We start from the raw sequence: 25,229 nt of genomic DNA, 5'->3' as shown, positions 1-25,229 counted from the left end.
AAGTCATCATAGTCAACCCGCCTTTCAGGGGGAGAGTTCACACACTCATTTCCGCACTTTGGTTTCACTGAACACACCGAGGTTAGAGGGTTCTCGTAGACAGAGGTCTTGACCCAAGCAGGCGCCTCTTGATCCAAGAGCTGACTCCGCAGTCAGTAGCCGCCGCGTCCGTCCTTTGGCTGTGACGACTTCTGGGGCCCATGAGAAAGCACCGCAAAACACCCTTTTCCAGGAGTTCTCTCGCTCCAAGCAAGCCGTGAAGGCGACAGCGAATCGACTAACAGTACTCGGTCCGCCGAACGTGGCTAGACATGCCGGCGCCGTTGGGCTGTTGAGGAGGCGCATTGTTGTCTTTACAAAGCGAGTCGTCGCAGCGGGCCGGGAAAGTTTTGCAAGTTGGTACTCCTGCAGGCCGATCGTAACAAAATGTACTGTAAGATATCCCCCTAGCACTGGAGCGCCGTCCCAGCGCTTGTTAGAATGATAGCGAACTAGAGGAACAATACGGCTTTGAGCGGGATACGTGGACGACGTCAGTTCGTAGCTGAAACGACGATGGCGTGTCTTCAACAAGGGCGCTTCGTAGTTTATGTCACTTAATCGTCGTAATACGGCCCGTTATAGTGTGACAGCAATTTTTCGGACAGGCCGCGGCGGTGAATTGGAGTCTACAGAATAACGAGATTTCTGGGAGAGAAGTCAAGGTTCCGGTGGCGACTGTCGTAGCAAATCTTTCGTGACGCCTGAGCCGCTAGCGATAGGCAATCTGCCGAGCCATACGAGCCCGACCAAAGGCGTCATGAGCATATTACGTGGTGTATCACGACACCGAAGGTAGCAGGGTGTCAAAATCGCCAGCTGCCTGACCAAGACAACCGGCGATGCCCAAGGACTCGAACAAGGCTCAATTACACTTTTGGTCAGCATATTGTCTACTTCAGCTTGGATAACGTGGCGTCCTGCGTGAGACACGTGATAGGGACGTCGGCAGATAGCAATAGCATCACCGGTGTTAATCTTATGGGTCACAACGGAAGTCTGTTCCAGGGGGCGATCCTCAGTCAAAGATGTCGCGATAAGACGCGAGGACGTGACAGAGATCCGCAGCCTGTTCGGGAAGTAGAGCGTAAGCGATCATCTTTGAAAATATGCCGGGATCGGACGCTGCGGAACTGATCGGACAGTAGGTGGCTGCAGACGAGGACGGAACATCCAATACAGAGATGGTGGTATCGTCGATCGGAGAAGCATTGCCGAGCGACACGTCTTCGTGTATAACTTGCGTACATGAACCAAACTTTAATATAGGATGGAATACGCGGTTGTCGGCAATAGTCACAATGGTATGAGGCACGGCAACTGTGCGTAGCAGGAGAACATTGACATTGTAGGAGTCAGCACATAATCACCATCAGGAACAGATAGGAAGGAACATGGTGGCTGGAGGCGGCAACCGTACGAAGTCTGCAGAACATAAACGAGGCTCAGCTGATTTTGGACGACAGCAGTGATTAGGCAGCTCGAGCTGGAGAAGGCCAGCGCTGCAGTAAATCAGTGCTGAATGGTCCGATAATAAGTCGAGGCCGAAGATCAAGTCATGGGAACACCTCTTAAGAACAGCAAATAAAACGGAAGTGTTGAAACCAGCAACAGTTATTCGGGCAGTACACATATATGCCAAGGATAATGGGATGCGGCTGGTGTAAGGACTTTCTTCAGGCGGCAACGAAGACGGTTGCTCATTAGCGAGATATGGGCTCCAGTATCAACAAGCGCTGGGACATGTACACCGTCAACTTTGACATCGACTGTATTGCGTCTGGTCGGCAGGGTGAGAGGCTTTGGCGGAGACGTCGACAATGCAGTGTCACCTCCGGGAGCTGCACCTTTTACTTTTCCAGAGGTACGCGCCCAGGTCGGAAAGACGGCGGCAGGCGACGGGACTGGGGTGACCTGGACGACGGGCGACGACTTTGCGGCGAAAGGGACTAGTGACTGCTCGGCGACGGTGAACGACAGCGTCGTGTGGTCGTACCGTCCGTGACGTGCAGGTTCGGCTCGGCTTGCGGCTGGAAGTGTCGAAAACTGCCGTCTGGACGAACGCTGTTCGAGAACGGCATTGAGGATCAGTGGTTGCGACAGTATCGGGCGACATGACCAACGCGGTGACAACTGAAGCAGATAGGGCGGGTATTCGATGCTCGCCACTCTTCCATGTTGTGAGAACTTCGAGGGACCCCTTGATTTTTGGTATGCACGAGTGAAGGATGTTCGGTCGGCCAGGAACTGGCCACGGTGCAAACTGATTGTAAGCCGACATTGGCGAGTTCTTAGCGCCTGAACAAAGGGGACCATAGGAGCGCATGTATCGCTGACAGGCGGGTACAGAGCCGCAGGACACATGGCTTCCAGCTCACGGCGCACAATCTTCGTCAGCTGCTCTGAAGGCTGCTGTTGCTTCTGCCGCGCATGATTGTCCTGTCGGTCTTCACAAGACGTTGTTGCAGCCGTATTGGGAAGTCGTGCAAATGACTGGTAGATACGGCGGCTTTTCGCCTGCTCGAAACGCTTGCATTCCGTGATAACGTCGTTAATAGAAGTACAGTTCCTACAAATCAGTAGAATGAAGGCGTCATCGGTAATGTATTTTAAGACATGCCCGACTTTTCAAGACTCGGGCATTTCAGCGCCGGCCTTGCGGCAGAGTGCCAGCACATCTAGTATATAGGCGACGTAACCCTCGGTGGGCGTTTGAACTCGTGATGCCAACTCCTTATTGGCGATGACCTTCCGACATCAATGGTTTTCCGAAGAAATCTCGCAGCTTCTGCTTGCAGGTCGCCCAGTCACGGAGTTCTGCTTCGTGATTTTGCAACCACAATCGCGCTGCTCCTGCCAAGTAAAAAAATATGTCCGCCAGCATCACTGTGGAATCCCACTTTTGTGACTGCTCACCCGCTCAAACACCTCCAGCCAGTCGTCGATGTTGGCGCCATCCGTGCCGCAGAAGGTTCCCAGATCACGCGGATGCGTGAGTACAAGAGTCGACGCAGTCGACGCGGGCGTTGTCGAACCAGACGCTGTTGTGATCGGCCGTTCACCCCGCGACAACCTCCGGTCACGGCTAGCGCGATTATGGGGAACAGGCCGACGGCCTCGTTAAAATGGTTCCCAAGACGGATGATTTATAGTCAATACAGGAGTACCTCGGTCATGAAAGGTTTGGGCAAATAGTGCAAGGATACGGTCCATCACCTGTCAGCCACCCAAATTGGCACGTCGACGCAGGGGACGGAGTCAGTGTACGATCGGAGTCTGTGTACGATCTCCCTTTCCCTGTTTGTGCTCGGTGATGGGCGTGCGTTTCCGACAAAGCTCCCTTCGGAAGGAAAGGGCAACAGACCTCCGGATTGGTGGGATCTGGTGTCATCGGTCTCCTGACGCCGGATTGGGGGAAGTGACAGAACAATGACCACGCAGGGCATAAAAAGAGCAACGGACGGCGGGAGTGATGGGCTGCTACAACTTCTTCATGAACTTTTTAGGTACTGCTTTGCATTTCCTTGTAGATATGTAAATATAAACTTGTATTTGAAACGTCCTGGATATCGGGCCCACCCCACGTTCTCTTATTCATCCACGAGCGAAGTACATTCCACGTGTTCGGACCCCCAGTCGCAACAGCGCCGTCTCCTGCGACATCGGTGAAGAACTGAAGCGGCGGCCACTGCGCAGCTCCCTTCTGAGTCGTTACCACGCACCTCCACCATATGTTACGAAGAGGAAGCCCGACGCACAAACGTATGCATAACTATTTACATAGGAAAAAGTTCGTGGTAAACGCGCAGATTGGTACAAAGGTCACAGCTTCAGTAGACAGTCTACCACTTCCTCTTCGTCTCTTTCTTGCGCGCACCGTCCTGTCCAAATGCACCGTAACAATATGTTTGTCGGCTTGGACCAGAGACCGGGGCGATTATGTTTGGATCGCGTCAATTATTCCCTTCAGTGGCGCAGTCTGGAAAAAATCTGGTTATTGGCTTGTCTTATAAAAATGAAAACACTCTTTCACGCTATCGGTGTCTCCGTCATAGAAGTATGTTTTTTTCCCACGTGAAGACGATCAAGTGCAAGTTTGAAAGGGGGCGTTTCAGGGGGCGGATAAATTTAAGCAGCTTTGGCCGTGCGTAGCGGGTGGCGTCCCTTACGGCATAATTAGCATCTTTCATTTGACGGCCGCCGGCCAAGATTATTTCTGTGCTCTTGAAATGATTCAGTTTTGCAATAATTGGCCTTTTTTGTTGCCTGGGCAGAATTTGCCAATACGATGTTGTTAGATATGGAGCTGTTTCCTGCGCCTACTTCGAGTTCCCCCGGACCACATCGAATCGCAGCACAACTAATTGAGAAGCGCAGAAACGCGGAAAGCACATTCCAGAGGAGCGCTCGAGCAAACAAGTTGAAGGCCACAAGTTCACGTGTAAACAAGTTCGTACGCCGCCGGTAGCTATTCACTGCTTGACTCTTCCAGAAAGCGAGGGGATAGCGCGGCACTGTTGGAAGTAAAGTGGGTCCCAAACCAAGACGGCTGTGATGTACCGGGAAGACCTGACAGCGTACCCCTTCTTCGCCTTTGAAGAAGGCATTTGCCACCACTGCGGGGCCGTACCGCCGGGAGTAGGTGGGCCCTCGGACAATGGAGCCCAAGCGTCCCCCTTCTCCGCCTTTGAAGGACGCATTGCAAGTCAGCAAGGCAAGACCGCAGACAGCCGCCGGGTGTGACACCGCCGCACGGGCGCCTACCATTGGCCGAAAATGGCGTCATCTGAGCGGACTCTCCCATTGGCCGAACATGACGCGACTTCCAGTCCTCGAAGGGTTTAAAAGAAGCATTCCAGAGAGACCAGAGCTTTTCCCTGATTGACCTCTCTCGAACTTCTTGCCGCGGGCCGCAGCGTCCGAGTTGCTGCCGGCCCGTAATGACTGTACGACTGTTACTTGACTCTCACCTTTCTGTATATAATGTAAAATAAACCCTCCCAAGTTTTGTTTTCATCCCGAAGTCCGTCCTTCAACCCCTACAATGTGCACGCTCAGTATTTTCCGCGTCCAGTTGTAATTTGAGATAGATAGAAGAAAGCGTCACGACTTCTTCCGAAACGCCCCATGTTTCGTTTTTAGTGTCGTCAAGACCAAGAAAGAACGAGTTGTTTCTGCACAATCTATTGTTCGTGTCAAGACTAGCAGCTTCGGGGATTTCTATGTCACTTTCAATTTGCTCCGTATCATTTGTGCTGTGATTAGTTACTGTATCCTTTTGTGTCGATTCAAGCAAGGTTAAGTGGTCGTTTAGTCATGACAGGAATTTGTCTTCAGTAACTTGAGCACTCTTGACGTCGACAAGTTCGGAGTGAATTTTTTTGTTTTTCTTCTATTCGCTTAATTCTAGATAGTATGGGCTCTAGCTCACGTACTCAGTTGAGCCGGGGTTAAGTTCCACAACGCCAGAAAGTAGTAACAGAAAATCTGGCACAAGCTCTGAAGAGCTTCAAGGCTACAGCATCGCAACATAGACCAATGACGCGACGCGATCTGATGTCATAGGGTCACGGCACCGTAACTAGGAACGGATTATTGCTACAAAATTCGTTTTGGAGACCAATGTAACTAACCTGCAAGGTTAGCAGCGGGGTAAGCATTTTGAGGCTTGCGGTGTCGTGCCCCATCTGAGCTGCCCATCTCGTCCGGTTATCTAGGTCCCACTCAGGTCCCGTCGTTGGTGACGTTGTCGATGAAAAGTGTGGTTAGACGAAACACAGTATTCGGGCACTAGATGTGTGTCAGTCGGTACGTTCGTAGACCGGCTGGTGAGCGGGTTATGGCTGTTAGATATGGAGCTGTTTCCTGCGCCTACTTCGAGTTCCCCCAGACCACATCGAATCGCAGCACAACTAATTGAGAAGCGCAGAAACGCGGAAAGCACATTCCAGAGGAGCGCTCGAGCAAACAAGTTGAAGGCCACAAGTTCACGTGCAAACAAGTTCGTACGCCGCCGGTAGCTATTCTCTGCTTGACTCTTCCAGAAAGCGAGGGGATAGCCCGGCACTGTTGGAAGTAAAGTGGGTCCCAAACCAAGACGGCTGTGATGTACCGGGAAGACCTGGCAGCGTCCCCCTTCTTCGCCTTTGAAGAAGGCATTTGCCACCACTGCGGGGCCGTACCGCCGGGAGTAGGTGGGCCCTCGGACAATGGAGCCCAAGCGTCCCCCTTCTCCGCCTTTGAAGAGCGCATTGCAAGTCTGCAAGGCAAGACCGCAGAGAGCCGTCGGGTGTGACACCGTGACACGGGCGCCAATCATTGGCCGAAAATGGCGTCATCTGAGCGGACTCTCCCATTGGCCGAACATGACGCGACTTCAAGTCCTCGAAGGGTTTAAAAGGAGCATTCCAGAGAGACCAGAGCATTCCCTGATTGACCTCTCTCGAACGTCTTGCCGCGGGCCGCAGCGTCCGAGTTGCTACCGGCCCGTAATGACTGTACAACTGTTACTTGACTCTCACCCCTCTGTATATAATGTAAAATAAATCCTCCAATTTTGTTTTCATACCGAAGGCCGTTCTCAACCCCTACAACTGGTTGGCAGCGGTGAGATCGCCTCCGAATGCAACAGCTGGTGGCAGCGCTACGGATCAACCTTCGTCGAGAAAGATCCTAAGGAACCGGGAAGAGCGAAGAAGAGAGAGCCTTCGTCGAAAGAAGTCCGAAGAAACTGGGAGTAGCGAAGAAGAGCGAGCCTTCGACCCAGGGAGTCCGGAGGAACCGGGAACAGCAGGCAAATGAACCGGATGGCAGGGTGCTGCAACCGTAAGTGAGCGCGTGGTTTTTTTCCTTTTGATTCGCCAGACTCAAATGTTGTGTCTTCATTTTGATAGTTCTGGGAATCGGGAGTTTGTTGCATTGTGTGTTTGCACAAATTAAGGAAAACAGTTCTAACCACCTGTCGGGGCAGCTGTCATGGATCTTAGAAGGTTGACGAGGCTAGACTTGTTGTTGGTGTGCGACGACTTGGGAGTTGAGGCGAACGAACGGATGAAAACGCCAGCTATCATAAAGGCGATTAACGATAGTGGCAATGATGGCAAAAGCATTGAGCTTGCTTGGGAGGTGATACAAGAACCACGGGAGCGTGAGCGTCGTGAACGTTAGAGTGAGCGTAAGCGTGAAGAACGCGAGAATGAACGGAAGCGTGAGCTTCAAGAACTTACTCTTAGGCGTGAGCGTCACGAACGTGAGAATGAACGCGAACGTGAGTATCAGGAACGTGAGCGTGAGCAAAAGTATGAGAGAGAGAAGGCAGCACTGATCAAAGAGATACAGTATTGTGATCAGTTAATGGCACAGAGACAACGGCTGTCTGAGAATTCTGTAGGTAGTACAGAGCGAAAGAATGAGGCAGCATCGAGTGGATTTTCGCCAAAATCCGACGAGAAGAGTACTGCCTGTGAGGTTGGCTGCACATTGATAAGTGAAGGGAAAAGGCTAGCTGCTAACGATGCCTTAGTGACAACAGAGGCCGTTAAAGGCCGCAGGGAGAGCGACGAGGTGCTGTGCCAACAGATGACTGTAGAGACAGCTAGGCCAGCTGCGAACAAATTGGCACAGTTACCGCGCGTATGCGTCGCTTGTAATGCTAGCGAGGTTACTAGCGAAGAAAAGGGTACTGCTGACCCGACAGACGCGAGCACTCATGTAGAGCCAGATCTGCGTGCAGAAGTGAAGTGCGAGCTGAGCGATGCAGTTGAGGGTAATTCTCGGGATGGCGAGCTCCGTAGTTTACGAGAAAACAACTGCATTGTTCAGGGATCGGTGCGGCTCTCCGCCAGTCTAGATAGCCTAGATAGGGATGATTCCGTTGTTAATCATTCGGACTGTGCGCGTGAGACAGCGATCGATACCGACGGGCTGTGTGCCGATGCACAGCGCGAGCTGGGCAATGCAGTAGAGGGCAGTCCGCAAGAGTGCGAGTTGCATAACTCGAGTAAAGCCTGCTGCATTGTGCCAGAGTCGGTTGGGCTGTCCGCCAGTCGAGGCAAAGTGAGAGTAGATATAAATGTAAATCACTCAGACTGTGCGGGTAAGAGACCGATCCGGGCCGACGAAATGTGTACCGGCCAGCACGAGGCACGAGAAGGCGATATGAAAGCGAGGGCAAAGAGAAAGCGCCGTAAAAAGAAGCGCGGTAAAGAACGAAAGTCGGTAACTAATGTAGCGCCGCCAAAGATGGCGAGAAACTCAAAAGGGCAGGGCACGAGGAAAAAGGTGCGGTCGTCACGGACGACGTTGACGCATCCAAAACGTTCGAGCCACCGGTCAAAGGGGGACCGCGAAGCATGTTCTGCACGGACGCGGACAAAGGGCACGAGGCAGTTAAACTCCTCCTCGTTCCGTAGTTATTTTCAAAGCTCAGCGTGCAGTACGAAGAAGCGCAAGGTGCAGGACGAGACCAGGTTGGGAGTAGCGACGCGGTCAATCGAGTTTGTGAGGAAAGCGGGGCGCCAGGACGCAAATTGGCAGGAGACCGTAACGTCTTGGGGGAGCTGATAGTGAGTCAGCCCTTTTGTTGTTCCTCGGCAGCCAGAGTAGCTTTCAAACCGCGGCCACCTCGGGTACGGCTCAAAGTATGAGTCAGACATAAGCGTTTGGAAAGGGAGGCCAAGAGCGCTTCCGTAGAAATAAAGTGTTTTGTTTTTTATTTTGAGCATCGGAGAGTTTTCTCGAATTGAGACTAGGATTTCTTTCAATGTGTAAGGTTTGAGCTTTGTTTGTGTTTTCGTTTGAGAAGCTCCGAGATTTGAAAGATGAGGTTTGTGTAAACATGTAGTCTCGCGAGTGTTAGTTAATGAGTAAATAGGCTTTCTTTTTTTGTGTGTGTGTAAGTAACTTGAATGTCAAGGTGATTGTTGAGAGGCCTATCGTAACGCGCGTGTGTTTTAGTTAACCTTCTTTTTTTTATAAGCGTTTTCTTTTTATTTTCTAAGGTTAGCCGCGTAGTTTTCAGTGAGTGCATGATTTGCACTGAGAGGCATTCTTAGTTCCATTAGCGCGTGTCCTGTGTGGACAGAAGGAAGCAGATTTATGACTGGGTTGCTCGTGTGTGTTGAGGGCAGCCGTATTCTGACTTCTTTAATAAGTATGCGTGGAACGAGTTATTAAAAGATGCATTATTTTAAGGGTTCTACGGAGTGTGTAAGTCCCGCATGTTTAATTGTTCGTTTAAGTCACGTGTCCTGCAGGACTTTCAGGGAAGAAACGTGAGTAAGCGTAAATGAAAAGTTTGCCTACAACGCAAGTACGCGTTCTGTTTAGTGACCACAAGGCTAGTGCGCTTGTTATTACGTACTTGTGAGGTTGACCAGATTGTTCAGTGGCACCATTACGTGCGATAAGTACGCCACTGCGATAGATTGGAAACATGCTGTTCGTGTAGTTAGGCCAGTTAAGTTATGTTCGTCTGTTTTCATTTGTTGTTTGCATCGTCAACGGCACTTTGTTTTGCAATAACAATGGTACTCTGGTCTTGTCGGCATTCGAGGAGAAATGGATAGCGGATTGGAAGGGTGGTTGGAACTGTTTTGTCAACATTGGGGAAATAAAAGATCAGGGTTCATTTTGACTCAGTAATAGCCTGGCGAGTCAGGGGTGAAGAGCCTGCGCTTACACGTGGTGCAGCGCTGTGTTGTTTTGTTTGTTGGACGTATGTTCTCCAGGGCCCAGGATCCCGAAGTTCGTCAAACGAGGCTCGACACCAATACCCTGCAGGTTCTTTCAGCGTTCCTCATGGCCAGCGAATTGAGTTCACCGGCCATTCAGAACAACCGGGGCGAGGACGAGCTGTTAGTTATGGAGCTGTTTCCTGCGCCTACTTCGAGTTCCCCGAGACCGCATCGAATTGCAGCACAACTAATTGAGAAGCGCAGAAACGCGGAAAGCACATTCCAGAGGAGCGCTCGAGCAAACAAGTTGAAGGCCACAAGTTCACGTGCAAACAAGTTCGTACGCCGCCGGTAGCTATTCTCTGCTTGACCCTTCCAGAAAGCGAGGGGATAGCCCGGCACTGTTGGAAGTAAAGTGGGTCCCAAACCAAGACGGCTGTGATGTACCGGGAAGACCTGGCAGCGTCCCCCTTCTTCGCCTTTGAAGAAGGCATTTGCCACCACTGCGGGGCCGTACCGCCGGGAGTAGGTGGGCCCTCGGACAATGGAGCCCAAGCGTCCCCCTTCTCCGCCTTTGAAGAGCGCATTGCAAGTCTGCAAGGCAAGACCGCAGAGAGCCGTCGGGTGTGACACCGCGACACGGGCGCCAACCATTGGCCGAAAATGGCGTCATCTGAGCGGACTCTCCCATTGGCCGAACATGACGCGACTTCCAGTCCTCGAAGGGTTTAAAAGGAGCGTTCCAGAGAGACCAGAGCATTCCCTGATTGACCTCTCTCGAACTTCTTGCCGCGGGCCGCAGCGTCCGAGTTGCTGCCGGCCCGTAATCACTGTACAACTGTTACTTGACTATCACCTCTCTGTATATAATGTAAAATAAATCCTCCAAGTTTGTTTTCATACCGAAGTCCGTCCTGAACCCCTACATGGCGTAGTCCATTTCATGCCGCGCCGATATTGACTGCTGCAATGGAAGGACCACCGGCAGGGACAGGCTGTCCGGCAGCAGGCTAATGAGCATCTGGAAGGTTAGCAACGGGGTCAGCATTTTGAGCCTTGCGGTGTCGTACCACAGTTAAAACAATAATAGAACGTACAAACTATAGCTTGTATGTAATCGATACCATGAATAGGTTCCATTAATAGTTGAAGACGTTCCGGCTTCCTATGGGGGAGCCCTGGTACCATCCATCTGGTCCTTCTACACCCCTTCACTTCATAAAATCTTATTGTTCACAAAACATGTGTTCATGTCAAAGACACATAGCGAATTCCAATGGCAGATTCGGAGTGGCTGACGAACTCTGCGCCGGAGCACTCGGCTACGCCGGAGGCCATGTTACGTTCGACCTGCGGGGGCTGGCGATCTTCGGGGAAGCGACCGTCGAAACCTGCCCGGCCCGCTGCGGCGACTCTCTTTGTAAGGACGACAATGCGCAGCGTTCCCAGCCGAACGGCGCCGGCATGTCTAGACGCCGTCGGCGGACCAAGTATTGTTAGTGGATTCGCCGTCACCGTCACGGTTTGTTTGGAGTGGGGGAACACCTGGAACAAGATGTTTTGCGGCCCCGTGTCAAGAGCCTTAGAAGTCAGTCACAAAACAGACGCGGCGGCCACTGTCTGCGGTGTCAACTTGGGGATCAGGAGGCGACTGTTCAGGGCAAGACCCATGTCTACGAAAACTCTCTCACCTTGGTGTGGTCAGTGAATCCTGTGCGGAAGTGAGTGTGTAAACCCTCCCCTGCGAAGGCGGGTCGGCTACGATACTTTGGATGCTCCGAATTGGTCGAAGGTTGAACGGTCGTTTTTCCTCACCTAGTGATCTAGGGAGGAAGGAGTCTTTATAAGCAGCTGTTGTGCGGCTGCTGAGTGTGCATTCTCTTCCAGTCGTGTTAGACTGATGAACTGTGACGTTCTCATGTAGATTTTGTAAATAAATCCTATATTCCTCGTTCTCGATGAGAACAAGTCTCTCCCTTCAACAACGTCCTCAGCGTGGATGAGTTGGACGACGGCATGGGCCAGCTACCATCCATTTCATGCCCGACCCCAACCATTACAGCCAACAGAATGAAATCTGCGACTGAAACACAGGCACTCCCGCCAGAGCCATTGGCAGGGATGCGCTAGTGCACATGCGCTTCCGAAAGCACCGAGCATTCCTCGCGTTCTTGGTAGTTTTCGGCTTGAACTCGTGCGCACGCTGTGTTAAGAAGTTTCATGTTTCTTTTTAGCCTCCTGTGCTCTAATGGAAGTCATACCACATGTAAGTCTGTTTCTCTTGTCCGCCGTGAGTTCGGTGGCAACACATCGACACAACCTGAAGTGCCTTCGGAACTGCATTTAATCAACAAAAGTAAAGGCTGTTAAAATGCGAACTTCCGAAAAGGAGCCGTTGTTACCTCTTCATCCGAATGCTGGCGAACGACGTCGTTGACGAAACGCGCAACTTTCGGTCTCTTGACCGGTGGCTGAAGCATATGACGTCCAAAGCTAGCTTGAACACACTAGCTTCCGAAGCTTCTTCGTCGCTTGAGTCCCCGCTGGTCGATTCGGAACTTGAGCTAGATAAAGCATCGCTCTCCGCAAGCATTAAAAGCGTAAATTGTCAATGCGAAGCACCAATCATTGATCCGAGAGACCGCGATTCGCGTCCACGGGCGCGTGCGCCATAGCGGTACGTTGAATGTGAGCGGCCTGACATCAAGCGACTTCAGGTCGACTCCGTCAATTTATGCGGGGTAGAGAGCGTTGCCCCGCGGAGTGGACCTAGCGGCCAAGCTGCTCCCAATCTGCCAATGAAAGATACGGGAGTTACTCTCAATTTCCCAATGGAATAGACTTGCTCCGCGAGCAGAAAAAGTATTACCGGAAGGGCTCCTAATCTGCCATTGGAATTCGCCAACAGTTCATATTTTGTGAACAAGCTTCCGTATGAAAGCTGGAACGTCTTCAGCCCATTGACCACATCTTTGTTGTTGTTTTTGTCGTGCCTTTTCTTTTAACAAGAATTTTTTGCTCGGCCAGACGAGATGTCGTCAAACTATCAATTTCGGCATCAACTAACGTATTAACATTGTGGAACGATTCATAGGAAAGCTCGAAAGTAACAGAAAAACCTGTATATAATACGAACCTGAAACATAATAACAGGGTAATTATGAAGCCGTGCAAAAGAAGGAAAAAGTGTGTATATATATATATATATATATATATATATATATATATATATATATATATATATATATATATATATATATATATATATATATATATATATATATCAACTCCAGCACCCAACTGAATCACGAAAAGAAAAGAAAACAACGTTCCATACTCCAGCAGGGGAGGAAAAAGCATCGTATTGCGCCATTGGTGGTATAAGCACCCCATCGTATCCTGTACGGTTACTGTATTATAGATGGTGCTGAATGGTGATGACAGCGGTTCACTTCTTGCTAAACAAGGGCATTTCTGCGTCTCGCACGTACTTGAAAGAGGGGAGCAGAGAGAGTTGCAAGCCCATTTTCTCACAGCACAAGTTCTACACTACCGAGTTATAACTTCGCGCACAATAGGCGCAGGCTGCTCGACTAGATTGTCAGTTGAGCTGCAGATGCTTTTGCTGCAGTTACTTTTGCTTTTGCTGTGCAAATGCACAGCAAGGCGAGGGCGAGGAAAACAGCGCGAAAGGCACAGGCAAGCGACAAGGTGACACTTTCGTTCGTGTCGTCTTCTCCCTCGTCAGTGTCTTGCGCTGTTTTCGAGCATGTAACCTAACCAGCTAGCCCAAGTCACGCACCATTTTGCTGAACTTCGATATGTCAATGCTGTCGCAGACAAAGCAAATAACCTCGCAACACCCTGGAGAATGCGCGATGAGAAAAACCCAGGGAAGTGTGTCATAAGCAGGAAAGAAGAATTTCACATACGTGCAAGCGGAACAAGACATTCAGCAAACCCAAGTATTCTAATAAAAAGGAAGCTGTTTGCACACGTCTCAGCCACGCTCTAAACTTTTCCACTCACCCTTAGATGGCGGAAAAATTGCTGGGCCCAGTAACAGCACCCAGTTCTCTCAATTCCATAATTCAGCCCTTGCTAAAGTAACACCTTTGCTGGAATAACAGGCCGTACAGTCTTATCGTCGCCGAGTCGGAAAGCAAATGTACTCCTCGGCCAGGCGGCAATGCTCGTTAACGATGCTCTTAATCAGAGCGCGCCGGGCCCTTATACTGTCACGCCGCCCGTAATGATGGAGGCTTGCGAAAGGAGCGGGAACTGCGTATATATATATATATATATATATATATATATATATATATATATATATATATATATATATTATTACACGCACACGGACACCAAGGCTAGGCGGGAACAATATGGCTATAAGGCCCGCCACGTGGATCTATTATTTTTTTTTCTTTCGCTATGCGCGCTGCGGCTGCTGCCGTGGTTGGTTCTTCTTACTTATTTTTTTTCGTCACTTGGACGCAGCACAGCCGTGAAAAGATATGGGGGAGGTAGAGGAGAAAGCATTGGCTTCCGTGATCTCCTCGCTTTCAGCCCCTCCCTCTCGCTGCCCTCCCCCCCCCCCCCCCCCCCCACCTCTTTATACTTCAATAATCGCAGGAGTAAAGGGCATAACTCATCCCAGCCCCGCGAATCGCTGACGGCAAAGCGGCGGAGCTCCCTCGCTGATGGCGCCGTTCAAGATGACTAATGCAGCTTTCGCCGGCGATGGCCGGGCAAGAGAAAAGGGAGAGGAGAAACAAATTGTAAAGCGCAGGCCAGAAAGAAGCAAGGTGCTCGCGGAGGAGCGCGCTCCAAAACCAGGATAAAAAGAAGGAACGGCATCCAGAGAAGGGACACGCGCTGAGGAGGGAGGGAACGAACTAGCCGACGTATAATACCGGTAATAATAAAACTAGCGGGCGCACTGCGAAGACGCCGCTGGCGCGAAAAGCCAAAGTCGTGGCGGCGCGCCTCTTTCGCGACTGACGCGAGGACCAAGGAGCGCGCGCCGCATGTGCTCGCGCGCCACTCTATTTGGCGCGGCTCGCGGCGTCTGGTTTCAAGCGCGCGGGGGGTGAAAGCGTTTGTTCAGCGAGCGTCGAGCAGGCGGCATTTTTCGAGCGACTCGCGGACGGCGACGCGGCGAGCGAGCGAACTGGAAAGGGAGACGACGCTCCATGATTTGCATGGCTGCACGCGCGCGGCGGCCGCTGGGGCCGCACCTGCTCACAGCTTGACAGTCTCCGTTTGTCATCGGCGAATTGCGGGGCCGCATTCTCTCGAATGCGCCGCCCGCCCGCTTAGCGCTCGCTCGCGCGATTGCTAGCTGTACGCATTTCTCGCGGCGCCACTATATGCTAGGAGCGATGTGCGCGCCAGGGAGAGTTGGTTACCCGTGCAGCGAAGGGTGCCTTGTGCGCCACCTTGCCTTTCTATCTCATTTTTTTGTCGTTCTTTTTTTTTTCGAACATCTTTCTCGCGGACTCGAAAGTAAACGGTCGCGTTTGTTTTCTTTTTCCATCCACGCTCGCTTGTCGCGCGCGGCGAGGTGATCGACGGCGCTCGAGTTAAATGCTCGGAATGTGTATGCCGTCTTCTTTTGCCGCTTCCACCTTTCGAGCGTGGCTTTTAGCTAAGAAAGCGAGAAAACCGGAAATGGCAAAGGGGGATCACAGTTCGACGCGCAGGTGGCAAAACTTGCGCACGTTTTTGCAGCCACACGATATGAAATTCCTATATCGTTTCCGTTATCATTTCCGTTAGATAAATTTGAAGGGTATGAGAGCGAGTGATTAATTCGAAATAATTAAAGGTAACGTGAGGTAAAGCGCAAAAGAGCACGCAGGACTGTGTGGGGGCTTGATTTCGTCGGACGTGTGTTCCTGCAGCTCCGGCGTTTGAAGCGTTTTTTCCATTTGGAATTGTGAAATTCCGCCGCTTTTGGCCGCCCCTCGTAGCCAGTCCACCTGTGGCACCGAACCGAGCCATCGACGGCCCCCGGGATGCCCCCGGGGGCAAGACAGCGTCGCCTAAAGCGAGTCAGAATGCTTTTGGCTTAGCCGCCTCATCGCGTGAACAGCGATCCCGCAAAGGCGCAATAACGCCTCGCACGAAAGAGCAGCTGCGGCAGCAGTTAGCTGTGGAGATTATGGCGACTATTCCTGCTGCTGAGTGGGCAACCGCCACCACCGAAGAGACGATGGAAAACGAGGTAGACGACCCGCGAACACCGGCGTCTCCGTGCAACGCTGCTTCATCTGCAGCGTCTCCCGCGCTTGCCTCGTCAGTTGCTCCTGTTCAAAAGCGTCCGTATCTGCTCAATCCAGACGCTCTCCCGGTACGCCCATCTAACAGCCCCCCTGGATCGTATAAAGTTGCCATCCATCCAAAGGAAGGCTACAACATAGAAGAGATCCCTACGACGGCCCTTCAGAAGACGCTCGCTTCTTGCGTCACCGCGACGGGCTTCTCAGGCTACACATATCACTGGGCCTCCAACACGGTGTCCGTGTGGGTGCCGTCCTTAGAGAAAGTGTGTGTCCTGTGCACATTGGCAGCAATAACCCTTCCCAATGAACGTGTCTTGCCCGTTCAAGCATGCCTGCTCTCTGGCGCGGTCATCTATCGCTACGTGGTAACAGGGGTCGATCCCGACGAATCGCCGGACGTGATACTTTCACTTGTGACACTCATCATGTGCTGCTAGCCCGCTACCTAGGACGTGGTCGCGCATGCCTGGTAGCAGTTTCAGGACCTGCTACCCCACCCAAACGCTTTATCTACAATGGGTGCGTTCTTCGACCTCGTTCATGCCGCCCAAGCGTAGTATACTGTTACCAGTGCCTACAGCAAGGACACATGCGTGCATCGCGCCCTAACCCGACTCCGGTGCAGACAAATGAGCCAAACACCTCCCAAGACTTCCTATGTGGTCTGTGCAAATCCAATGACCATTCAATAACGGATCGCACTTGCTCAACCAAGCGTAAGGCTCAGAAAAGTAAACGCGGCGTTCGCACTTTTCGCCCCACTCCACATACCCAGGACCTGTTGGTGTCTCCCAACCACTTCGCTCCGCTAACAGAAGAGGATGAAACCATCGAGGAAGATGACCCTTCATCATCTAAGGGGGTATCTACTCCTCAGGCAACCTACAGCGTTGTGACTAGCCGGTGTTAAGAACGGCCCGCTGACGTGCAAGTTTTGCCAGCCAGTTGCGACAGCGGGCGTCAACTTTTCTTGGAACACCACCGTTACGCTCTAGCCTCGTCGCCATTTATTTCGTGTACCCTCAGAGCCATTGGTATTGGAGAGGGGAGGGGTTACAGGCATACAAAACAAGAAAAAAATAGGAAATGTGATACAAGGAAGAGGTGTATTGCAATAATAGTTAACAAGTGTGTCTACTCATACAATGTTAGCTAAGGCGTTCTTGAAAAGCTGGTAATCTTTGATGGTGGCTGTCAGTGCGGGAAGGTGATTCCACTCTGCTGCTGTACGAGGTATAAATGACTGGAAGAAAGCGTTAGTTCTACAATATGGGACACCGATCTTGTAGGCATGATCTAATCGAGATGATAGGTGACGTGGGGGAGGGATTATTTCGTTACGCAGGTGTGGATGATGAAACATCTTATGGAACAGACAGATACGAAACGCTTTGCGACGTGAGGCTAGGGATGGCAGATCAAGGCTTGATTTCATTGAAGATATGCTAGCGGTCCTGTTATAGTTGGAAAGAATGAAGCGAACCGAGTTATTTTGGACCATTTCTAGTGAATGTATTAGGTTTTCATGATGAGGGTCCCAGATGGATGCGGCGTACTCTAGTTTCGGACGTATTAACGTTTTGTACAACAGCAGTTTGAGGGATGACGGCGCTTTAGAAAAGTTGCGGCGGATGTAACCGAGCATACGATTAGCATTGTGACTGAATGCGTTCAGCGGACCAACTATTGTTACCGAACCCACCAACGCCGACCTGTTCTGCTATGAGCGGGGGAGTTGCCGCGGGAACGTCTACGAAGGCCCCTTCCCACGCGCCGTCCAAGGCGCAAGACAATGGGCACCCGGCCGCGCTGCGGGGCTCAGCTCGGGGAATAAAAGGCACCTTTCCTGACACAAACCCGGAGTTCTACGAAGTCCGTCTGACGTCGGCTCCGGACCGTGAACCTGTGCGGAAGTGTGTGTGTATAAGCCGTCCCGCAGAGAGGCGGCTTGTTTACGATGACTGGACGAACGTTTCCGTCACCTTGGGATCGAGGGGGACCGAGTGTTTATAAACCGCTGTTGTGCGGCTGCTCAGTGCACTTTTCTCAAGCAGTCATGTTAGACTGATGTACTTTTCTCAAGCAGTCATGTTGGACTGATGTCACTTTTGCGGAGCACTTATTATGATGGCTTCCACAATGGCCTCTAACCCGCCTTCATATGCAATTCAATGGAATTGTCGGGGTCTCGCTAACAAAGTTGGTGAGCTCTGAGAACGCATTCGCTTGGGCTCACTTCGAGCTTGGGCGTTACTCCTACAGGAGCAGAACTCTCTTCCTCGAATCTCAGGGTTTACTACCTACGCAACACCTTCCATCCCAGATCGCCGTGCGTGCCTGTCAGGTGATAAACCTGGCAAATCAGCTATATATGTCCGTACCTCTCTCGTTCAGACGGCTATACCTGTGGTGACATGGTGCACTGCGTGGCAAGAGGTCGTGGCTGTAAAGGTGCAACTCTCTCAGTGTGTGATTGTGATTGTGTCGTGTTATGTGCGTCCCCACTCGGGACAGGCACCCCACCTTCGTCTAGGGTGGATCACTTGGCTTCGTCGGCATCATCCTGGCTGTCCTGTTCTCATCGCCGGCGATTTCAATGCTCCTCACCGTGAGTGGGGGTACTCTGTGTCCAGTGAACGTGGACGTCTCATCCTTGATACTCTCACCCAGAACAACTTTAGTCTGACTAATGACGTATCCATGCCTACAAGATGCTGCACCCACCCAAGAATGCCACCATATTCACCGGACCTGGCCTGGTGGTTGGGCCATCAGACAGTTACCTGGCATCGGGAACCGGACTGCTGGGGTAGTGATTACCATCCCATTCGGCTCGGCCTAGCCCCTCAGAAAATCGACCGCCTCCGTCGCCAATGTAGGGTGATCGAATGGGACACGTTTCGTGCTTCGTTAGCAAGGGACGCTCTCGACCCTCTATGCTACCCCATCCCTACGTTACAAGCGGCAGTGGAAACAGTCACTTTAACGTCATGGGTCGAGGAATCATGTCCAGCACCAGATCTTTGACTCCTACAGCTTTGGGCACAACGTCGCCAGGCAGAGGCTCATGTCGGCCGACACCCAGATTCTGTGGAGGCTCAACTCCGCCACCGTCAGCTGACAGCTGCAGCTAGACGCCACGAACGCCGCCTCTCACATCAACGCTGGTTGGCGCGGTGTTCTTCGCTAGGTCCAGCTACCAGCACCACCTCAATATGGAGAACGTTCCGAGAAATTAAAGTTGGTGGACACTCTCCTGACCCGGGTTCCAGCGCGTGCCTCGCGTCCGGCAAAAACCCCAGAGGTCTTTGCATTTGACATGGCGCAGGTATTATTTCCCGGTAATGATACACAACCACCTGTGGTCTCCGCCCCATTTACGCTTCCGCCGAATACAGGGGCACTCCCATCAGCTCATGTTATCTCTGGGATGCAGTCTCCATTCACGGTGCCTGAATTTCTCGCTGCAATAGACCAAGCCAAATTGAAAACTGCCCCGGGTCCTGACGGCGTGACATATGAGGCGTTTAAAAACCTCGAAGGAGCCACTTTGAAAGCTGTTCTCAGCTCATTAAACGCTGCATGGCTGTCAGGAGAAGTACCGGAGCACTGGCTGCAAGTAGCTATAATCGCCATTCCAAAGCCCGGCAAACCTCCTGACAACATATCAAATCTTCGACCAATTTCTCTTATGTCTACATTATGGAATTTTTTGGAACGCATGGTGGCTAACCGTCTCCAATGGTGGCTAGACATACGTCACTGGTATACCATCCGTCGCAAGTTGGCTTTCGCCCCCACCTTGGTGCAGAGAACGGCCTAGGTCACTTACCCTCTATGGTTTTGATTGGTGGCCGATCGACCCGAGTGAGGTCCATTCTCGGCATGGATCTGCACAAGGCACACGACCACATCAGCCACGCTGCCCTCGTTGAAGTGCTACGCTGGATTCACTTACCCGCCCACATATGCAAGTTTATTCACACCTTTCATGCATCTCGTGAATTCGCCATCCGCATCAACAAAGACAATGTGGGATCCTTCCGGCCACATCGCGGTGTACCGCAAGGGTCAGTGCTGGACCCCATACTTTTCAACATTAACTGCATACCCATGGCATTGCGATTGGGCGACACTGCTGACCTGCACGCACTCATTTATGCGGATGACCTCACAAACTGGACCGTCCACCCGTCTCTCCAAATTCAAGCCACAATGCTGCAGCTCGCTCTTACAATTACATATCAATGGTATTCTTTTGTAGGGCTCAAGTTGTCGCCTCATAAGACGGCTCTACTTCCGGTCACGAATGCGCGCCGTCGCCATGCGTTTAACACCACCCCTATCGTCCTTTTTGTGTACAGAAGCAGAATTCCAGTCGTCAGCTCACTCCGAGTCCTCGGCCTGGACCTGTACGATTCCGGCTCCGCCAGCCTCTGGATTCGCACAGCACGTCAGAAGGCATCCCAAATGCTGCAACACATCCGCAGGATTTCTCAAAGGTAAGGTGGTGCCACAACCACCATCGCCCGCCTCCACATACGTACTGTGTTACAGCCAAGATTGATATGCCAAGCCCAGTTTCACCAAATGACACGCGCGAAGTGGGACCGCTTGGAATCTATCAATCGAGCGCAATGCGTGTTATTACGGGCCTCCCACAAATTACGCCCATTCACGCGCTCCAGGCCGAAGCGCAGTTAAATAGGCTAGACGAAGTGGTTCAACAGCGTCGCCAAGCTCGTTCCGCAAGGTGCCATAATATCCCTGAAGCCGCAGCTCTAGAGAAGTATATGTCAGGCGGTTCGGTGATGCCCCGCGATTCCTGCCCGCCACGACTACCATGGCTTTATCAGCAAATTACGGACAATCTGACTCGCATACACACACGATCCGTTGGCCACCTTAGTGAGTCCAGTGTAACAGGAAATAGCTCATCAACTACGAGCGTGAGCTCTTCCCGCATACATGTAGCGTATGTCGACGCTAGTGTGAGTGATGATCACGTCACCACGGCTATCGCTTGTCCGGAAATATTGACGGAAATAGCAACCTGCTCGTATGCTTGCTCACCTGCCTGGCCGTTGACGCAGGCGGAGCTCTTGGCAATCCGAGACGTAATATCCATCCTCTGTCCGCTGCTTCCGCCGTCTAGTAGGCACATTGACATCTTCACTGATTCCTCAGCTGCCATCCGTTTTATGCGGCGTGTTCTGAATTCCGACGTTTTGGCACAGGAGATTCAGGACACAGTTGAGCAATTACCCGTTACAGTACGTGTACAATGGATACGTCGCAATGCACATCCCACACAAGCCTTAGTGGATACAGCAAGTCGTAACAAAACTTCTAGACCACTTCAATCGGCCCCCACCTCTCCGGAGACAAGGCTCCTCACAGAAAAGGAAGACCTTCGGCGCGCCATGCGAGCACTTCTCCCACCGTGTGGTACCGTCCTCCCTGGCGGCCTAGCGCGCTGGGAAAAGGTCTTGCTACGAAGGTTACGCCTCCATGTCGCCCTTACCCGTGCGGTGACCTGGTCGTGGTCGGCACAGTACCGTGCCTCCATCAGCGATTCCTGCCCCTTCTGTACCGCTCCTGCCTGTGAGGTGGACACTGGGCACCTCCTCTGGACTTGCCCCTCTCTACACATCCTCCGCCAGAAACACCTGCTTCGATGTGGACCACCCCCAGGTCGGCCGCCAGATGTAGACAGTTGGATCTTGGGGCCCCACCACCGCACACTGCTGGACTTCCTCCGAGAATCCGGCGTGTATCTACACGTGTATAATTCTTTATGCCAGAAGGCACACTGTCGCAAGAAAAAAGGATGACAGAAGGAAACGAAGCTGTCGCCCTTCGTGCTCTTTTGCGCTTTACCTCAAGTGATGCAGTACCAGCTAGCCCACCAGTCTGTTCTTTTGATAATTAAAGGTGTCATTGACGCACCACTCGCCTTTTTCTCCCAACAGCGGCTATGCAATTTAGTAGCATCGGTATTCTGTGTTACCATCTCTCCTGGTGATGAAAGCCGCGCATTCATTACATTTTATTTCATTCCCTTATAAAATCATACATAGTCCTAAGCATGCTTTAAGTTCGCACGTAAAACCAACTGCAACAGTAATACGCAAGTACACCGCGGTGGCTTAGCGGCTATGGTGTTGTGCCGCTAAGCACGAGGTCACGGGATCAAATCCAGGCCGCCGCATTTCGATGGGGGCGAAGTGCAAAAACGCCCGTGTTCCGTGCATTGGGGGCACGTTAAAGAACCTGAGTTGGCCAAAATTAATCCGGAGTCCCCCACTACGGCATGCCCCATAATCAAGTCGTCGTTTTGGCACGTAAAACCCCAGAATTCCATTCATTCAGTACCAAAGACGCGTCTCATATGCAACTATAGTCGGATACAACTCAAGTCTGCAGTGAAGCCCCGCCCACGCCCTCATAACTACCAGCCACTGTTCCTCCGCGAGGCTGCAAATAGTTCGTACATCAATCTGTCCCTGTTGCCTAAATAAAGCGGTAACACACAAACAAAATTATAAGCGCGTAAGTCTGTACGTTTTCATTTGTCTATTATAGTGGGACGGTGAAAGCCTAATTCTTTATTGAACTGAAATAAAACACTTGCTTCGCTGCAACTATTTATTGTCAAGTTTCACTTCAGTTGGCAGTGAAGTTTCATGCGCAAAACGGGGTCAGCAGTGAAATGAATTGTACCGCGGACTTTTGAAGAGTGAAATGCTGAGGCTCCACACACTTTGTCCATGTCTGTTGCACACCTCATCGCTTCCGCCGATGAAACGGCTCTTCTAAAAACAGCCGACGCTCTGGAGGCATCAAGCACGACGCCATTTTGAATTGTCACATGACGACGATTTTGTTTGCTTCTGTGATTGGCTGGTGGAGTAACAACCCTGCGCGGTCCGTGTGCCTTGGTTGCCGACTACTGTATTTTTTTAAAGTTCTGTCCTACTATACGCAATAATCATTTTGTCACTCTTATGGGTGTAAATCAGTTTGTCGCCAGAGGAGCATGCTTAGTGTGTCATAATACAAACATCCTTATTTGATTAACACTAGGTCTTAAGCAAAAAATTAAATTATGGGGTTTTAAGTGCCAAAATCACGATTTGATTATGAGGCACGCCGTAGTAGTGACTCCGGAATAATTTGGACCACCAGGGATTATTTAAGTCAACCTAAATTTAAGTACGTGGGTTTTTTCGCATTTCGCCCCTATCGAAATGCGGCCGCCCTGGCCGGAATTCGGTCCCGCGAAACCTTGACAAAGGCTTTTTGGCTGAAGCAGAAGCGATAGGACAAAATATCGCCCTCAATTGGCTATACGTTTCACGGCATTTTTAATATAGCATTACTACTCAAACGACAAGCGATTCATCCTTGAATAGGCTACGATAGAAATGCTTGGAGGTGGATTCGAACCCAGGAGTTTCACGGGGAAACCAGACGCCCTAACCACTGGGCCACAAAGGAGCCACGTTTCAGGTTTTCAAATATTGGTATTGTAAGGAAGAAGTGTGCCGTGCAGAGCTCCGCAGCCGGATCGCCAGCGCTACTGAAGTGGGGCTCGGGCTAGACCAGTGGCGTAGCCAGAAATTTCGTTCGGGGGGGGGGGGGGGGGGGGGCTCACGTTGCAGCTTGGCCTCCTCCTTAAGAGGAAGCTTTATCTCGAATGCTCCTAACTAAATGCATGTAGAAGGTGAATTAGATTTTCTCGGCAACCACTGCACAAAATTTGATCAGGTTTGTTGCATTTAAAAGAAAAACTTAAATTCTACTGTCTTCTGGTTTTGAATTTCTCATTTAGGTTATCAACTTTTATTAAAGATTGGCACAAATCTCAAATTTTCAGAAAACGAGACTATCACGTTTAAAACTCTGTAATTCAACAATGAAAAAGAATATCACAATTCTGTGAAGCACATCAAATAGTACATCTACAGCGGACAAAATTGATATGTTAAAAATGAATCTCAAACAATTTAGCATTATCGAAATATGGCTTTTGCAGAACCCTTGTACACCACGTAACTAATTCACGTAAGATACAAATTGAGATACCGAATTTGACCGCTTTGACTCTTATAATAGATGCCGTTTGAAGAACCGCGATATCTGTTTTTGATGAAGAGCTTTTAGTTTGTAAACGTCGTGCTTCTATTTTTTTCGCACTTTCAAAATTTTCAAAATATGTTGAAGAAAATTCAGGCCCTAGATCGAACTTCCGCTTTCAACAGGTACTAGAATTTGACTTTCTCAAATTCAACAAATTCCATTAAAAGTGATCCAGGGGTTATCTCAGAAAAGTGTTTCTGCGTTTTACATTTATTTGAATAGGCAGCGTCGGAGTTGGGCCCGAGCAAAAGCTTCCTCTTAAACAATTTGTCGAGACATCAAATACATGAATAATAACTGCATTGCCATTGTCAAAGATGCTGCAAACGAATTCTTGAATGCTACGCTCTGTCAAAACAAGTAATATATGCATTTTTTAAAAAAAAGATATACTCGTATGTGCCAGAAATTGTGCTCAACATAACTGATATCAATGCTTCGATGTTTTTGTGTATTTAACAAGTAAAGAAAATATCACACGATCCTTAGAACTATATGAGTTCGAAACCAGCAAAGCAGTGCATGCCACTGATATGAAAAATGTAAAGGCCATTAAATGAACAAGTTGAGGACAAATATGTTAATGAAACTTTGTCATTCAACAACCTTGTTTACATTTTTGTACATATGCAACAGCCAGTGAAAAATCTCAATGACGCTGTCATTTATTCCAATGTATTACGCAGGAGCAGCTGTCACCGGTCGTGTATCGTGAGTAATTGCACCGAAATTATTGTCCCAACAGAGAGCCCCTATATAAAGCCGTTCAGCAAAATATACGAGGGCGAGTCAAATGAAAGTGAGCCAACGCAAATATATGACAAACGGGGTACTTAATTTAAAGGTAGTCTCCATGAGCATTTAGACATTTATCCCTTTGACTAACGAGTCGGGTGATTCCCGTCTCATAAAACTCATTAGGTTGCTGCTTCAAGAAATCTGCAGCTGACTCTTTCACGTCATCGTCCGACACGAATCTGTTTCCCTTAAGCAGTTTTTTTTTTCATTTGCCCCAAAATGTGGAAGTCGCAAGGCGACAGGTATGGCGGATGTTCCAGCGTTTCCCACTTGAACTTTGCCAGTTTTG

The 25,229-nt window shown here is 50.6% G+C and overlaps 1 long non-coding RNA gene across 2 annotated transcripts in view; it reads right to left on the bottom strand.

The window, feature by feature from the left end:
• The window catches only part of LOC135903950 (uncharacterized), an 85,992-nt gene that overhangs the window by 47,731 nt on the left and 13,032 nt on the right, over positions 1 to 25,229 (bottom strand). Inside the window, exon 1 of one of the 2 annotated variants that reach the window (XR_010564969.1) lies at positions 13,743 to 13,951. The exons of the other annotated variant lie outside the window; for it this stretch is intronic. This is a non-coding gene — a long non-coding RNA (uncharacterized lncRNA). Of the gene's footprint in view, positions 1 to 13,742; positions 13,952 to 25,229 lie in introns of those variants that run through there. 2 annotated transcript variants of the gene reach the window in all.

This window comes from Dermacentor albipictus, chromosome 1, assembly GCF_038994185.2.
Source record: "Dermacentor albipictus isolate Rhodes 1998 colony chromosome 1, USDA_Dalb.pri_finalv2, whole genome shotgun sequence".
Classification (NCBI taxonomy): domain Eukaryota; kingdom Metazoa; phylum Arthropoda; class Arachnida; order Ixodida; family Ixodidae; genus Dermacentor; species Dermacentor albipictus.
Note: the sequence above shows the minus strand (reverse complement) of the source record. Positions and strands in the feature narration are given on the sequence as shown.